The sequence below is a fragment of the Onychostoma macrolepis genome, chromosome 22 (assembly GCF_012432095.1).
Source record: "Onychostoma macrolepis isolate SWU-2019 chromosome 22, ASM1243209v1, whole genome shotgun sequence".
Taxonomy (NCBI): Eukaryota; Metazoa; Chordata; class Actinopteri; order Cypriniformes; family Cyprinidae; genus Onychostoma; species Onychostoma macrolepis.
This window is the reverse complement of record NC_081176.1, coordinates 29029611-29045981: the sequence shown is the minus strand read 5'-3', so window position 1 is coordinate 29045981 and position 16371 is coordinate 29029611. Positions and strand designations below refer to the sequence as shown.

Sequence of the window (16371 nt, the reverse complement as noted above, 5' to 3'; positions counted from 1 at the left end):
ATTTACTTAATGTTTGTCAGGCTGAGTTCTCGCTTGGCCTCAATAATGTTGTAAATGGATTTGTCTTGCATTGTGGGAATCCTTTTTATGCTCAGCCTGCGAGAAGCCATATTATTAGAGAAGAGAAGAAGGGAGAAAGTGAGGGTGAGAATGCTGTCCACTTGTGATTCACATCTTCCAGCCTCCGTTGAGTCACAGATGAGGAGTCTGACTGAGTCGTCTCCAAAGATCGCCTACGGCTCCTGCGGCAAATGTCATTTACGCCTCAACCACCGTCCTCAGCCCTTCACATAGGGGAAATCGAGGAAACAGTGAGAGATTGCTGCAAACCATCCTACAGGGATTTCTTGTCTTTCCTTGCCGACAAAGGAAGCGGCGCTGCTTCCCGTAGTTCCTTGACAAACTGCTGATCATACAAGAAACTATATGCAGATTAGATCTAGCAAAATGGCCTGAAACATATTCTACGCAAATCAGAACATAATTCGCAATACAACCAGGTCACATTGGGTTTTTGTAGGTCACATGATTTTTATTTTATAGTGAGCATTAATACTAAATGGTGTTTTATATTTTCTATTATTTTATTATGATTTTAAACACTATTCAAAAATGTGCAATCTTTATTTGACACCTTGTTGTTCCATTGCATCAAATTTGTAACAAACTTGTACATTTTCTGCTGTAAGTTTGTAATTTTTCTTTAGTCATACTTTTTTGAAAATCTTTTTAAAATTTGCTCAATATTCTGGAGATGATATAATTTTTTTTTTTTTGTCAAATTAAAAAACAAATTCCATCTTCAGAATCAGCTGTAATTGGGTTAACTGGTTTGGGTGGAAAATTGCGCAATTTACTGTCAAGCTCAATTTTCATCCTGTAAATATTGTAACGCCTCATATTTTTAAAGTGTCAAGAACTGTTGTTCTCGTTAGAATGTTTAGATTGTTACTACAATCAAGACAATATATCTTATTGTTCATGTCAAAGTGACAGAAAACATTCTGAATTATCATTTTTTGAATTTCTCTAAAGAATGGAAATTTTGCACTAATTGCACTCTTAGCATTACCACAAAGAACATTATCATGGCTGTAATCATAAACTTTTTACTTCTATGGTCAGTTTCCTCTATTTATCATGGTGAAGAGCAACAGTTTGAAGAAAATTATATGCTAAGCAAGTCATTAATGTTTATTTATCTGTTTATGTTCAGTTTAAAAGGTAACTATCACCCGTTAGAGTACTGAGGTTTGTTAGCACTAGCGCTTAACTCCGAGGAGTCACAAATAAGGAGCTCTCTCTAAAGATTGTGGGTATTTAAAATGTGACAAGAACTTTTAAGCTTATTTTAGGCGTGTTTGACATTCTTTTTTTTTTTGATGGTGTTCACAAAAACATCTCACGTAGGCATTTTTTAGCTGTTAGCATGCTATATTGTGCTTCAAGGAATGCAATGTTGGCAGCTAGCATAAACTCTCTAATACTATGGTAAGTTTCCTCTATTGTCTTGGCAGAGAGCAACAGTTTGAAGAAAATCTTGTTGAACAAGTCGTTTGTGTGTTTCTACATTTACATTTAAAGACATTTGAAGGCAACTATATCGCCCCCTTAAGTGCTGAGGCGTGTTAGTAAGTCACAGATGAAGATACGTCTACAAGGACAATGCACCAAAAACTTGAGTGACTCTTTTAGTCTTAGTACTGTGTCGCTCATTCTGAACATTTGATGCTGCACTCAGAAGGTAAAAAAAAACATCTCATATTAGCATATTTTATCCATTAGCATGCTATTCTGTGCGGATGTTTCCAAAACTGAGAATAGACAATATGGCTTAGTGACAGAAAACATTCTGAATTATCCATAAATGTTTAAACATTTGCTAGAGGGTGGACATTTTGTTCTAACTGCACTTTTCAGAGCGCCATCAGTCAAATCCATTCCACATGACAAATGCCCTAATAGATTAAACTCCATTTAGCTACAGCTGTGAATTCCACACTGCTGTTTTCTCAAGTCTATTCCACTTGGCTCATTCAGAGTCCATATAACTCTATTCTGTGTTTTCACTAGTTATTCGCGTCTGCTGCACTCCCACGACACAGCAAAGTAAACAAAGCATTTTAGCGTATCTGCTGCTCAGATACACCTAACCCTACCCGGTACTTTATTTAAACGATAATTTCCTTCATTTTTATTTTTATTGAAAACAAGTGCCTTTCCGATGTAATATGAGATGTGAAAAGGGAGAAGAACGAATTCGGCAAAAGGCGGACGCAAACTCGGGTCACTCGCGTCAAAAACAGTTTGCGCTTTACCACCTGCACCACTTGAGATGTGTTTAAATAGCCCTCTTTTGTAATGTTGTGACGTTAGTGGCCAAAGGTAATGTAAATAATACCTGCCGACAAAGCGGCCTATTCCGTTAATTAAAAGGCACCAGACTACAGAAAATGGCATATACTCCAGTAATTATTTTATTTTATTTTTTTCTGGGGGAGGACCCACCCACGTTTATTTTGCTTCCGATGCCCATGGTTAATTGACATTTGAAGGTAACTCTATCGCCCCCTTGAGTACTGAGGCTTGTTAAATGGCACAATAACTAATCTGAGTCACAGATGACAACCCTTTTCCAAGGATCATGGGTATTTTTATTCTGACAAGAAATTATGTGGCTCTTTCAGTCTTACCAAGCATTGTGTCGCTCATTCTCAACATTTCTTAAAAACAACAACAACAACAACAAAAAAAAAACATTGCACATTAGCATGCTTTAGCTGCTAGCTTGATGTAAAGTGGGAGTGTTTACAAAATCAAGAAAAGACAAGATTATTGTTTTTTGTTTTACTTTTTAGAGTGACAGAATACATTCTATTATCCATAAATGTTTTTAAAGTCCTGTGAAGGGTCGGAATTTTGCACTAGTTGCGTTTTTAGCATTGTCACAAGGAATGCTATAAGAGCCTGTAGCATAAAACATCTGCTTTCTGCTTTTGTCATGGCAGAGAGGAATAATGTTTTTTTGTCTTTTACATATTCCATGTATTTCTACACGTTTACATTCAGTTTTAAAACATTCGAAGGCAACTTTATCGCCCCCTTGAGTACTGAAGCTTGTTAGCGCCACAATAGCTCCTCTGAGTCACAGACGAGGATCCGTCTCCAAGGATCGCCTACGTCTTCCAAAGCAAATGTTATTTACACTTCATCCTCAGCTCTCCCCACAGAGAGCATTGAAGAAACAAAGAGAAAGTCCCGCTAACGGTCCTGCAGGGCCGGAGCTGCAGAGATTCGGTGTCTCTCCTCACCGTTGTCTCGCTGCAAAAGCGTCCTTGCTTTTGGCGTCATTTCAGAAAGCGTCAAGTGATGTTTTTTCCTCACTCTCTGGGCTCAGACGGCCATGAAAGGTCATGTTGCAATAAGCTGTACTGGGAACGCTGATACTGAATGCACACCTACTGACTCTTATCGGATGCTAGCAGGAGACAACAGCGGGTTGTTGGGTTTATCCTTCTTCCTTAGTGGGCCTGCGATAAAAGCCTGAGTTGAATCCATTCCCAGAATTACGGTGCAGTTGGTTATTATTGAATTCATCAGGATGTGCTGTGGAAAAGAGCTCTAATGTGTTTTTTGCTTGCTGCAGAGGAATTAATATTTAATGACATTACGCAATCTTGATTTGCCTGGGATTTGCATTTTCGTAAAAAGCTCTGAATTTTAAAACAGGAAGCTGGCTTGCTTCTGAAAACAGCTTTGGTGCATCACAGTTTTTACGTCAATGAACTTTCTACCTGCGGATTGGCACACACCTTATTCTTTTTGGTTCTCAAGATTTATTGATGTAATGTGACAGATGAGTCAGCAAGTGCAGAAATAAGCTACAAATGAGCAGTGGAGACATTTCTTATACCTCCGTGTGACATGTTTCCACCAACTTGTCTGCTGCGTGACATGAAATGATCACAGCTGATTGGAGGATATTTGGTCATGAGTGAAATTTTGGACAAATGAGATTTGGGCGGGACTTGAGTGTTGATCATACTCAGTGTTGCGTTGATGAGTCAGATGTAATGCGTCGTGAAAAGTCACACAGACTCTTCCAGAAATGTTGACCTTTGAGAGCTGTTTGCACATCCTTTACTTAATAAAATGTCTTTTTTTTTAGACTTTATAGACATTTTCATGTGCAAAACCAGCTTAATTCATGTTATGCCTTTTTCGATATGCAAAAAAAAAAAGTTTGTGTTAATTTAAGCAAGCATTTTGGCCCCACTTTATATTAGGTGTCTTTAATTACTATGCACAGCCAAAATAAATGAATTGCTAGGTACAGTGTATCTGTTGTGTTGATGTTGAATTGTTGCTATTGAGGTGGGCTACAGTTAAGGTTGGGGACAGGTTTGGTTAAGTTTAGGGGTGAGTTAAACCTAACCAAATTAGTTAGATAAGTAACTACTGTACATGCAAGTATTTATTTATTTGTCTTTTTTTCATATTAATGCAATGGGAAAACATGCATGTAAGCAATAAGTGCATTATACCTATTGATTCATTTAAATCTAAGTATATGGTATTTAAAGTCGCATAATATATAATGGCTCCAATATTTCTAAAAATGGTTATTCTGGACTTTTAGAAGCATTATTCAAGTTTAGGCACTTCTACTTTAATTATAAGTTAAGAAAATGTTATTAACAGGATGGAAATTAGCTAAAGTTAGTCATTTCGCAGCGAGGGATCTTTTGAGAAATCTTTGATATTGGTTTCTGATGTCATTAAAGTGATTTATGCAATTGTATCAAGCAGGATTTTTTTTTTAAATATCACAGAATTTTCATAACCATTTCTAATACTTGATGTTTTTGTTCAAGGAATTTTATTCTTATTGATATACACTACTGTCCAGAAGTGTGGGGTCTGTAAGTTGTTTTGTTTTGTTTTTTGTTTTTTGAAAGAAAGAAAATAATACTTCTGTTTAGCAAAGCTGAGAGCAAAGATATTTAATGTTCTGAAATATTTCAATTTCAAACAAGTGATGTTTCATTTACTCATCAAGGATTCCTGAAAAATGTCTCACGTTTTTCACCCAAAAAATATTAAACTGTTTTCAACATTGTTTCTTGAGCAAATCAGCATATTAGACTGATTTCTGAAGGATCATGTGACACTGAAGACTGGAGTAATGATGCTGAAAATTCATTTGCATCAAATTGAAATAATATTTCACAATATTACTGCTTTTACTGTATTTTTGATCAAATAATTGCAGCCTTTGGGAGCAGAAGAGCCTACTTTCAAAAACATTAAAAAATATCTTTCCAACACCAACGTTTGAATGATATTGTATATTACAATTATTTTGGGGAAAGAACAAAAACAAATAAATAAATAAACGTACACTTTTATGTTAAAAACATTATATGGACATGGCAAAATGGCAAGTTCATGTTCACTTGTATTATTGTAATAGAAGAAAACTAATAACATTTTAAGTTTAATATTTTATATGATATAGAAACACTTGTTGAGGATATTCAAACTTGGGGAAGTTTGCTAACGCCAACCTACAAGCTAGCCGTAATGAAACGTCTGCTACATCCCCACAACTCTGTGTCGAGTTGATTGTGTGCCAGAATAGCGGATTGATGTATTCACTGCCTGCTGTTGTACCAACCTTCGTCACAATAGACTGAATAAGGGCCGGCAATCCAAGATGAAAACATGGGAAACAAAGGCTCGGTAGACTTCATTCAGTTCACACTAAATTAATGGACGGTATTTACACAAATTGAACATCAAGCGTGACATATAAAGGAGCATTGTTTGAAAACAAAACCGCTCACCCATTCTTCATTTTTAATTAGCTTATCATTGGATACTTTCCCTAATACCAACAGGGTATAATTATGCACTTCCCCGGAGTTTCAAACTTTGATTAGTCTGGAAGAATTGAGCCTATAGCCGATGAGCTAATTATGTCTGTCTTGGGGAAAGAGCCAGTGCGTCTTTTGTCACTTGAGGGATTACTCTTGCACTTTATTGGCCTGTGAGTCACACTGCATATCTTTTGCCATCACATTTTTTCCCCCATTGTCGTCTAATAGTTATGTCGTCTAAGTCAGTCGGTCATTATTGCAAATTAAACCCTGGCAGGGTGATCCAGACTCTGTCTGTACTTTATCCTGCTTATTAAATGGCTACTTTGAAATTTTTATATTTATATGCCTAGATCAAATATACAGTTTAGTTTTTATTACACATGTATATTTGACTGCAGAATTCTGTAATTCAGTTTACATATTTTTGGTCCAGATATTTGGGTCTGTCCAACTGAAAGGCTAAAATTAAGTAGACTTGCTTTAGTCATACTTTGTTTATGATTATTTGTATGTTCAATAACAGTAGTGATGTATTTATTTATTTTTATTTATTATAAATATTTCGAAAAAAACTTTGTCATGTGGTGCAAAAACAAACATAAAAAAAGTTGTATCATAGGGAGGACCCATGCAGACCCTCATAACCATCCATGATGCATGTTTGTCTTATTACTTGATGGTTACACCACATGACATTCAAAAATATAGTTTTTTTGTTGTTGTCGTTTAGATCCATGACATATATTTGAAAAACGTTTTAAAATAAAATAATATTTATAGTTAACAAATAATTATTTATTGTTTTATGGATACTTAAAAGGTTTTTTTTTGTTTGTTTGTTTTTTGTTTTTGTTTAAACATTCATGACATTTGTTTGTAAAAACAAAGTTTACCTTTTACCCTTTTTCCCAGTAATATATAGGCTCTATTTAATTTACAGAAGGAAAACAAAAACATTGTATGTAACAATTATTATTCTTTTTTTTTTTACTTTATGATTACACCATATGACATTTTCAGAATCATTAAAATAAAACTTTTCAAAACACCCATGATGTATGTTTATAAAATAGAAAAAAAAAAACACTTTGTGTTTGTTTCAAAGCATTTGTCATTTGTGTTTGTAACACATACATTTTACTTTAAAAATATTTATATTTAATTAACAATTATTTGGTTATACCACATGACATTTTAAAACTCGATTAAACATATTGTTGTATTTACAGAAAAAATACACTTGAACTACGACCTGAAGAGAGACCTTTGAACAGTTATACTAAAAAGCCTTGTACTTGCTAAAAAACAACAGGTACAACAGGTTTTTCAGATCGTGTTGATCATTTAGTGGCCTTAGAACTTAGCATATCGATTATGATACAGCATGTTTTATAAGGTTAAACTATAGATTTTTAAAATATTTTTCTTTCCCTTTGCTGACGTTAAGACACCACATATGTTCTTGTGAAACTTTTTGTTGAATAAAATATCAGTTTGTTAAATTAGCTTTAGCCCTCAGTGTCTAACAACAACTGCAGCCTCCTAGCAAAAGGCCGATGAGCGTCTGTCACTTCTGATGTGGCCTCCAGCGTTCAAAACCCAAACCAGCATGAGCCGAGAATGAATGAAAGATGCTAATTGCTGTTTCATAACTGGATACATTAAGCTTGTACTCATTAAGCAAAAGAACAGAGATTCATGAAGAAACTATCACAAGACATTTCCATAGTCACGCCCCTTCAATCATGCCATGTTGCGCTAATACGCTCGGCATATTTATTCAGTGGCACCCGTGTGTCGAGGGACTTGCTAAGAGAGGGGTCTTCCTCCACAGCAGTTAATTATCGTAGCAAGCACTTGAACGAGGAAGCTCTGGAGCGTATGCGGGGTGTCAGATCAAATGTGCAACGCGAACTGACAAGAAGGCAGTGTTGAGAAAGCACCGTGTGACAAGCCAGAGACAATTACCGCAGCGGACATTTTTGCGCACTCATAACGATGCTGAGTATTGCCACGCCTCTCATTAGCGCAACTGGGGTAATTAGCATTGTCACACCGCTTCTAACACTCAAACAAATCTGCATCCCGTTCATCGCTGAGTGTGTTGAGGAGGAGGTGTGCTGAATAAGAACTGAAGAAACCAACCACAATGAAGGCTAAAGAGAGTTACATCTTGTCCAGTATCCATAGCAACAGGGCAATTAATCTCTGGTTATACCATGTGACATTTTTAGAGTCAATAAATTAAAATGTTTCATTAAAATTATATATATGGTTACACGACATGACATTTTGACATGAATGAGTCATTAAATTAAAACGAAAAGTTAATTTTATTTAAATCTATACAAGTGACAACATATCCACTATGTATGTTTGGATATGAATGGACAAGAAGGCAGTGTTGAGAAACTGCGAACAGTTTTGCTCATTCATAATGACACCAAGTCTCGCCACGCCTCTCATTAGCACAACTGGGCTAACGTAATTAGCATTGTCACACCGCTTCCCACACTCAGACGAATCTGCATCCCATTTATCGCTGAGTGTGTTGAAGAGGAGGAGGAGGAGGTGATCTGATGAAGAACTGAAGAAACCAACCAAACCGAAGGCTAAAGAGTTACATCTCGTCCAGTATCCATAGCAACAGGGCCGTTAAATTCATTAGGATTGCCATGCTGCGCTTAATTACGAGCAATAGGACAGAGTACGGCCCCCAAAGTCCATGAAGGCAGGTTGGAAAATTGCTTTGGGTGGGGAGCAGATATCAAGCTAATTACTCTCGCCCCTCCCTCCCCAGATGTGCGAGCATTAGCGCAACGCTAACATCTCTAGTTCACATGGAGTAAATAGATGAGACCCATTTGTTTCCAGAATCGACGGCTGTCAGAATCGCACAGAGTCAAAGTTGAAAACCTTGACCACAAATGTGCCGCAGTGGACGTGTTTATGCATGCAGTGTATGAGTGGAGGAAAGAGAAAGCAAGCCAGAGAGCTTTAATTCTTGGTTTCTAAGCAACTAGAGAGACTGCTTGGCACCTTGCGGAAAACACTCTGAAACCTCTATTGTGTGTGAGTTACTACACATAATATCTCCATGGCTGGAGACGGTTTGTTTGGAGCTGCAGTTGTTGACTTTTTAAAAGATTTTTGACTGTGAGATTGCAGTGGTATTTTAAAGAGGAATAGATTTGGTGAGATACAGTACAGATATCTGTATTTTATACTTCTGTAGTGGTTTAATAAACCTTCCTAGTTGCTAGTTTCATCCCTAACTGACAGTATGTAACATGGTTTATTGTAAAGTGATACCTCTGATTATTCAACCCAAAAATTCGCACAGAGTTGCATTAAAGGATGTGAGCCATATCTAGCGATTGGAATGCGTTAGAAACCACATAGCAACACAATTAAAACTACTCTAAACACCTTGAAAAATGCAGTGCAACGTTGTGGCAATCATCCATGTCTTCTTCGCAATCTGGTGGTGAGTTTTGGGCAAGTTTTGTTAGTATTTTTATTCATATTAACCTGGCCCAAACTTTGCCACATTTTTTGTTTTAAATGCCAAATAAATATGCCAAGTAAATGTTACTAAAAAAAAAAAAAAAAGACTACTAAAAAAATAAATCTTATATACTATATGTTATAGCATGTGTTATTATTTTGAATTAGCGTTTTATTTGTTTTCAGTTTTTATTAAAAAAATAATAATTAAAAAAAATAAAAAACTGTAAAAGGACATATATTTAAAAAAGTTGTGATTTTTTTTTTTTTTGGGGGGGGGGGGGTTGTAAAAAAAAAAAAAAGTTATTTCAGAATTGTTTTTATTTATGTCTTTATTTAGGATTTATTTACCACATATGCTAATTTTACTCCTCCCAAAATATTTAAATAATAAATGTGTGAGAGTGTTCTATAGGCTGTATGGCATGTTATAGTCAGATATGACGGTGCTAATGCAACAAGCATCACCGCGGATGAGTAGCTCAGTATCTCTTCAGCAAGCGGACGCGCAAACTGTCGCGAATGAAACTGAAAGTGAGTCGCATTTATCATTAAAAGTAGTAAGGCTAACCTATCTTTCCACTGCTGATGCTGCGCTCTCTCCTGTTGAAATTAGCTGATAATTAATAAAATGCAGCTCATATCTATTGCTTTCATTGACGTGAACTTTAAATTTGCATGTAGTGCGGGAATTGAAGAACGGATTTATATCCGTTTTGCGAAGACACATTTGTGTGGCCAAGTGTAAATGGAAACGTTTGAACAAATCAGATAGATATCCGATCAGAGAAAACGCATGAAGTGACCAGGTGTAAACAGGCCCTAAGACTATGAAAACTAGAAAAGGCACCGTAGAATAGCTATCGCTAGGAGAGAGATAAGCGCTATACAATACTCGGCAATGAGAAAGAGGAAGTCCATGGCTTATGTAGCATGTCTGATTGAGTTCAGCTGTGTATGTGTACTCAATGCATTCAGCTGTGTATGTGCAATCAGGGCAATGGATGATGGGAACTGCAGTCCGGAGTGAAGTGCAACAGTTAGTGTGGTGCAAAAGTCCATAGTAGTGAGCGACCTCTGGTGGCAATTTGACGGAAGGGCACAGACCGAATTCATGACACATGCAAGCAAACAGACAGTAATTTCATTTAATTTAAAAGCTAAATTACGGAAATAATTTTCAACCCACCAAAACACCTAGGACTCTATTTTAACGATCTAAGCACACGGTCTAAAGCGCACAGTGCAGATGCACTTAGGGCATGTCCGAATCCACTTTTGCTAGTTTAACAATGTGAAAAATGGTCGGCGTGCCCGGCGCATGGTCCAAAAGGGTTGTCCCTATTCTCTTAATGAGTCATGGGTGTGTTTTGGGCGTTAACATGCAATAAACCAATCAGAGTCTAATCTCACATTACCTCTAAAAGCCATTTGCACTCGCGCCATATCGGATTCGCTATTCACATTTGAAATTTGCAAGGGAAAAACTAATCATAGGAAAAAACGCTTCTCTAGTGAGGAAAGGGCTTTAACCTCATGCATGAGGACCATCTACGGGACAAGCCGGATTCCACCAAAGCTATCCATTATGACATGTAGGCATTTTTATATTTATGTACACAAATTTTCATCCCTTAATTTTTCATTTTTAAAAATATTTGTGTGCTGTTGCAGTCCCTGTGTGTGCAGTAAGCGAAGTGTATGCGCGTTGTGGACCTGCCTATAGGCACGTATTTCTAATGTACTTTTTAAATAACAACAAAAAAATATTGCACCATTAACTTCACACCAGGTTTTAATTTGTCAATGGCAGTCTATTTCAGCTGCCTCAAATTAGTAACGTGCCAACAATGCACCTGAACACACCTCGTTTGGGCGCACAAATTGGCGTAAATGCATTTGCTATTTAAACAATGTGGTGCAGGACGTAAAAAATTATAACTGTGTCGGGATGAAACTTGCAAAAAAAAACACCCATTGCGACAAGTGTATGATAGGGCCCCTAGTGATATTTACCAAATAATAATTCATCACATTTGTAGAAAATGCTTTTTTACTATGAATATGCACACTCACATGCATTCAGGGTGTAAGGAAATTTTTATTTGTTACTTGACGGTTAAAACATTCCATTGTAGAAAGGCTCTTTACGGGCAAAAACCACTGCCGTTTTCTTTAGCAAATGTTAAAATTTTGTCTTACTGTGTGCACTTGTAAGTGCATTGTAATATTTGGAGTCCTCGGTCAAGGTTGCGTGATTTGTTTTTTCACACTTCAGCAGTGAATGCACCCAGTTATTGCATGTCATTCACATATTTATTTAATATTATTATTTACCTGTCTGTTTTGCGGGATGTTCTCTGCCAGGCAAGCACTAGGTCTGCCTTTTACCCTAAGGCTAACGTTAAGTTGTCACCCCACCTATGACGCCGGCCTGCCCACCGACATGATTTATTGACAATTGTGCTTGACACACAATTTAAATGCAGAGAAGGGAAGCAAAGGCCTGGCTGGGCCCGATAAGAGAAGGAGGCTCTGGGAATAATGAGGGCCCATCTTCACCTCCTCTCTGCATCGCTAAATACACTCCAGACCAGCTTTCCATTCGGTCGCAGCACTCCCAGCACGCTGGGACATGAACCAAGCGATCCGGCCAAGCATGAAAAGAACGAGAATTTGAGAACAGAACAGCAGCCATGGGACAAAACACTGCAGTTCTAAAGGTCACGCACAGCCTGGTACCTCGACTGCAGGATTGAAGAGTGTTTGACTGTAGATGACCAAAGTACAGTGTGTTTGGATTGTGAATGTTTTACTGTTTAGCGCTGTCAAATGATTAATCAAATCGCATTCAAAATAAAAGTTTTTGTTTTCGTAATATATGTGCGTGTACTGTGTATATTTATTATGTATATATAAATACATACACATACAGAATATATTTTGAAAATATGTATTTGTCTATTTATATTCATATGATTTATATTATATATAAAAATAACTTTTTTTTCTAAAATATATACATGCATGTGTGTTTATATATACATAATAAATATACACAGTACACAGACATATTTTATGTAAACAAAATCTTTTAATTTTGGATGCGATTTTTAATATTATAAGGTGCTAGTGAATGTTGATGTGAAGGTGGCTTAGGATGTGTTTGTCAATGCAGAAATTCTGTAGTTCAATAATTCATTTACTGAATCTCAAGTTGTTCCAAACCCAAATATACATACATAGAGTATATGTTATATCAAACTAAAAGGTTGTAAAACAGTAATAAAACAGTTGAATTTTACTAAAAAAAGAATATTTGGAAACAAAAAGGTTTTTAAAATTCTGCCAAACATCACCATTAGTATTTTAGTATTATATCATCATAGTGTTTATTAATATTTTGAGTTGACTTTTGTCAACTCAATTGACATAATTGAATATTTTATGTTTTGAGTATTTATTATAATTTAATTTTTTGAAATTCTTTGTGCTTTTATTATGATTATTTTTAAATAATTCTATATAGATTTATTTTTTATTTCTGTTTTAGTAATTGTAGTACTTCAACTTTTAATTATTTCAGTTATTTGCCATGGCAACACTTGTGATTTTTGCGTTATTTATTATTTCATATAAAGGACTTTGACGACTGTATCAAAGTCATAAATGTTTTTTTTGTTTGTTTTTTTAGTTCAGGTTGTAAAATGTCATGTAGTACAACCCCCATTCAATCAAATCACATTTCACAGTGTTTACTTGTATTCAAAATGTAATGAAAAATTAAAAACGAACACAAAAGTAGCATAAAGTATTACACAAGTAGTTAATGTGACTCGCACGCTACATTCCAAATCTTCATATAATAGCTTACTATGAGGGAAAAGACTGAAATTGCAGTCACTACTAACTGATAATCTTTTGCCTCAGTTTCTGGTTAATGGCTGTGACAAGATTGACTCAGTTCAAATTAATTATTCAGGTTGGTTTTGTGTATTGGGTCTCAAAAACAGTTAATTCATGAATCAAGCATTGCTATGTTTCTCATAAACTCTCATGAGCTGAAATAAGAGTAAATGGTGACAAAATATTTTCATGTGTGTGAAGTATGTCTAATAAAAAAAATACAGTAATTATAGTTGTTACATTCACAGGCCTTTTAACATTTCTGAATGGCAGTGCCATATTATAAAAAAAAATACAGTAATCATTCAGACACATACAATGGCTCATTAGCATAACTATAAGTTGCTGAGCGTTGTAGCAATGTTCAAAATGTGAGATGAGTAAATATATATTTATATACAGTCCTGTTAAAAACATTTAAGTTGCCTTTCTATTTGTGTACCATTTTGTTTCTTAAAGCTAATGAATGTAATTTCTTGATGTCAAAATACTCACATTTGTTGGTTGATTCACCCAAAAAAGTGTTTATACTGTCACAAAACCTTGTTTGTTTGCGAGGCCCAACCAGGCCAGCATAGCAACAGTGGATCAACCAATAGCATGAGTTTTGGGCGTGGCTATTTGTATGCCTGACCAATGAAAGATGGAGAAGCGTTTACAAACAGGAAACCTGTTTATAAACAATCATTATTTTATCTCCTTTTGGTGGCACATGCTTCAGATTTGCTGAAATGTGCCCTTGTTAACTCAAATTCTACAGTAGTCAACAAATGCTTGAACTAAATTGGTTCAGGGACAAAAAACGCTGTAAGTCTGTCCCTGCTGGATTGAAGCCTGGCAAGTTTTTTCATCATCTTGTACTTTCTAAGTAGTTTACATTTAAAATGTGTAGCGAGACAGCTAATCAGTAAAATCTGGGAACCTCGTGTTGTTTACGCTTCGAAAAAGCGGAGGCAATCTGTCGCCGAGGGACAAGTAATTGACTTCTGTTGTACCAGTGTCAGGACTGCTGTAGTTAGTTTGAGTTCCTCAATCTCTCAGCCGACAATTTCCCAATGACCCTAAATGGCCTTCCTTCATGACTGCTTGCTAGCCACTAACCCCCAATGTTTGCTGTTCTGTGAGCAATGATAGCAGATGATACTAGATCTGATTCGCCCAGAGGTAGAGATTGCTCTTTAAAGAGAACTGTAGCTCGACAAATCAAGTGTGGGGACTTGGCTGATTCACTCGTAACTTTGTTTTGGACCTTTCTTGAACAAGAAAGCAGGCCCAGATTAAAGAACTCAAGCTAGCGGAAAAATAAATTACCGGTTGTCAGAATAAGTTGGAAGCTGAGGTTTGAAAAGTGCTTCGAACTCGGGTTGAGGGTTGTAATGTATTCCTTCTGCTTTGAGTCAGGTTGTTTGACTGGAAAACAGATTTAATGATAATGCTACATCTTTTGGCACAAAAAACAACTCCTCCTCTCTGGTAGACTGCTAGCTTGATGGCTCAAAGTTTTTTATCTGTGAACTTTTTTATTGTTGGACTTTCAAATTAGTTTTATTTTTAACACTACTTTTGAATTTGCATTTCAATTTACTTTCAGGGGGTGTTTACACAACACCATTTTAAACTAAAAACAGAACTTTTTATAAGTCTTGGCCATTTATTTACATGACAACAGCATTTTGGGGGCCTCGAAATGCAAATATTTGTTTACATCAATGTTTAAGAAAAAAGGGGGGAATCCACTGCACATAAATTAATGTAATTGTTAAATTCATAGAAAGTGAAGTATTTGTTTAGTTATCATTTTACCTCTAAGTTAACGTACTAGTTCACCCAAAAATGAAAATTCTGTCATTAATTACTCCCCCCTCCCCCTCTTGTTGTTCCAAACCTGTAAGACCTTTGTTTATCTTCGGAACACAAATTAAGATATGTTAATGAAATCCGAGAGCTTTCTGACCCTGCATAGACAGCAACACAACTGAAATGTTTTATGGCCCAGAAAGGTCATGGTGCTGTCGTGAATGGGCGTCAAAGCCTGATCTGGAAGAGAAGAAATAATTTAATTATGCTATTTTAGTTTTCTTTTCGAACAAAAAGTATTCTCATAGCTTCATACAATTACAGTTGAACCACTGTCGTCACATGGACTATTTTAACTATGTCCTTACTACCTTTCTGTGCCTTGACCATGGTAGGGCCCTTGTTGTCTATGGAGGGCCAGAAAACTCTTGGATTTCATCAAAAATATGTTAATTTGTGTTCTGAAGATGAAAGGTCTTACAGGTTTGGAACGATATGAGGGCGAGTAATTAATGACAGCATTTTCATTTTTGGGTGAACCCTGTAAAAAAAAAAAAAAAACTACTTTGGTAGTGTTTTTGCCAAAAACAAATGTCACACACACTCTAAGAAAAGTCTGTAAAAATGAGGCCCAATGTAGTGTTAATATGAAGGATTTTGTATTTCCTGTATTTTGAAATATGCTTTGCTTTTTTATAATATTTGCATATTATTTGAAATGTCCATAGACTTAACTTGCTAATTACTTCTAATTGTTTTTGTATACAGTGTGTTAACAGCATATCGCCATCTGCTGGTTGGATGTCTTTTCTCCCAGAAACACAGTGCTCAATGACTTACAAAATTAAATATTTACGGTTTTATTTTTTTGGTGCGTGTGTGAAAAGGTTGGTGAAACAAAGTTGTTTAATCAAATGCAGTGCATCCGGAAAGTATTCATAGCGCTTCACTTTTCCCACATTTTGTTATGCAACAGCCTTATTCCAAAAAATTATTAAATTCATTATTTTCCTCAATTCTACACCCATAATGACAAAGTAAAAGAAGTTGGTTTGAAATATTTTCAAATTTATTTAATAAAAAAAAAAAAAACACAACAACACGCATGTACACAAATATTCACAGCCTTTTCTCAATACTTTGTTGAAGTACCTTTGGCACCAATTACAGCCTCAAATCTTTTTAGGTATGATGCAACAAGCTTTTCACATCGTCATTTGGCAATTATCTGCCATTTTCTCCTCACCTATTCACCTCTCAAGCTCTGTCAGGTTGAATG

The 16371-nt window shown here is 35.9% G+C and overlaps 1 protein-coding gene across 4 annotated transcripts in view; it reads left to right on the top strand.

The window, feature by feature from the left end:
• The window catches only part of LOC131530056 (metabotropic glutamate receptor 7), a 219923-nt gene that overhangs the window by 144121 nt on the left and 59431 nt on the right, over positions 1 to 16371 (top strand). The window lies entirely within an intron of this gene.